The following is a 2,235-nucleotide window of genomic DNA, read 5'->3' on the forward strand; positions in this document are numbered from 1 at the left end:
CCGCCCGGCCCCCCGCTCCCCCCCCCCCCCCCCGCATCCTCGCATCCCCCTCCCCAACCCCACCACAAAACAGCCCCCAAAGGAGACAAAAGGGGCTGTTTGGGGACCTGCCACCTGCTAGTCCCCATCCTACAATACCGCAGTAAAGAGGCACCAAACAAAGGCCTTAAAATCCTAAAGGGGCCCATTCATTAGGGTGACAAAGGGGGAAAGAACTACATTATCATAATTAATCCCGGTGCTGGCGGTGGGTGGCAGGGCCCTCTGTCTTCCAAGGTGGTGTGGGGACGGCCGGTGTCACCACGTCCACACGCTATTGTGCGCCGTGGCCTTGCGGGGCTTAGGCGGTTTTTAAGCTCTGTAAACACCGCGGGACCCCCCCACGGCTGCCGGGGATGCCGTCCTCCCCCCCCGGCCCCTCCCCAGCCCTGTCTGTTCGTCTGCTTGCTGCAGACCCCCCCAAAGTCCCAGGGCTGGGATAGGTCTGTCCGTGCTCCCTAGGTGCACCTGCCCCCAGAACCGCTGGGGACTGGGGAAGAGCCCAGACCCCCGGGTCCTGCTGGCGGTGCTGGGACAGGGGCTCGCTGGCCATGTCCTCTGTGCCATGTCCCATGGAGAATTAGCCCAGGTGGGATGTGGCCGGGACCCCTCTGATCCCTCCTTGTCACTTTCCCTGGCCGCGGAGATGGGGCTTTATGCCTTCCCTGCTATCTCAGCTTTATTCTGGGGGGACCAGGTGGACTCTGACTTGGGGACCAGCTTCTCTCCCCCTGCATCAGCCTCCTGCTGTTGGGGAGGCGCAGGGAAACTGAGGCACAGAGTGGCACAGAGATGCAGGGAGGTTTTAAGGGATGTTAATGCCCCATCTCTAATCCCCTCTGGGGGATGCTGCCTGCCTTCTCCATCCCTTGGAACACAGCATCCCTTGGGACACACCCGGTGCTAGCTGGGGCAAGCGATGCGGCAGGGGACACCCTGACACTGCCCGTCCATTCGGGAGGCCCTCCCTGCACCCCCAGCTCTCCGGCCACCCCGATGGGGTCCCAGCCACTGGGTGCTGCGCAGCCCCGGGGTCCCTGGGAGCCTGCGCCTGGCTCAGGGCCGCAGCCGGGCGAGCTGCGCCGGTGCTTGGGAGAGCACCATCTGGTTTCCAACTAACAAACGCCCAGCGCTGGCTCCCGGCAGAGGAGTTGCTGCGGCGGTGGCGGCTGTTTACAGCGTGCCGAGGCTCTGGCACATCCCTGCCAAGTCCCCTCTGCTTTCCCTCAAGGCCGCAGGGCTCTGGGGCTGCATCATGGCCGTGCAAAGCCCAGCTCCACACCCCAGCCCCTGCCCGGCCTCCGCTTGCCCAGAGGATGCCGCTGCCCACCGAGGCCGTTGTCCCGGGCTGCCCATCCCCGAGGGGTGCCCGCTGCGGCATGGCTCCTGCCCGCTGGGATTTTCCCATCCCCTTTGCTCAACAGGGTGGGACGCGCAGTACGGGGACAGGGGACAGGGTGGACTCCCCGGCCGCGGCATCCCCTCTCTGGGTGCTCGGTGGGTGCGGTGCCCTGCGCTCCCTGGCCCTCGCCACATCCCGCCGGCGCACCCCGGCATCTCCCCGCGGCGGGGGCGACGGGCGAGAGTGGGCAGGACCCCCGGGTGGCCCTGGCGTGGGGGGCAAAGCCCCGGGCTCCCGCCTCGCACCCGCGGCTCTCGCAACCACCGGTGCCGCAGAGACACTGCGCAGGGTGGGGGCTGCGCGGAGCCATTTGCCTTTAATTGAATTTATTTGTTACAACCCCAAACAATGTAAAGCAGGCTTCTCCCAGGCTCCAGCTGCCTGCCTGCCCATTAAAATACCATCTAGAACAGCAAATCCCCCCTCCCGCCTTGATATAAAACAGCCGGTCAGCAAGAAGCGGCAAGCGAAGTCTCCCTGCACACGAGCCGATCCCCCGCATCCCATCCCACTCCCCCAAGGCCGGTGGCCCGCAGGGCTCCGAGTCCCCTCCAGGGTGGCTTCAGGGGAAATAAGGGTCCTGCAGGGAGACCCAAAGCCCCCAGCTTAGAGCAGACCCACTGTCTGGGAGCCCATCTCCGCGGTGTCAGGGCAGGGGCAGGCTGAACCCCGTCCTGTCCACAGGCTTTTTCCAGTTGGGTTTTCAATCCCTGTTGGCGTGGCAGGGTCTGGCCCTGTCGCTGGGGTTGTGACCCCCCTGCAAAGCTTGGGATCCCCAAACCGGCCGCCCGCCT

This window comes from Haliaeetus leucocephalus, unplaced genomic scaffold (genome assembly GCF_000737465.1).
Source record: "Haliaeetus leucocephalus isolate CR32 unplaced genomic scaffold, Haliaeetus_leucocephalus-4.0 Scaffold848, whole genome shotgun sequence".
Classification (NCBI taxonomy): Eukaryota; Metazoa; Chordata; class Aves; order Accipitriformes; family Accipitridae; genus Haliaeetus; species Haliaeetus leucocephalus.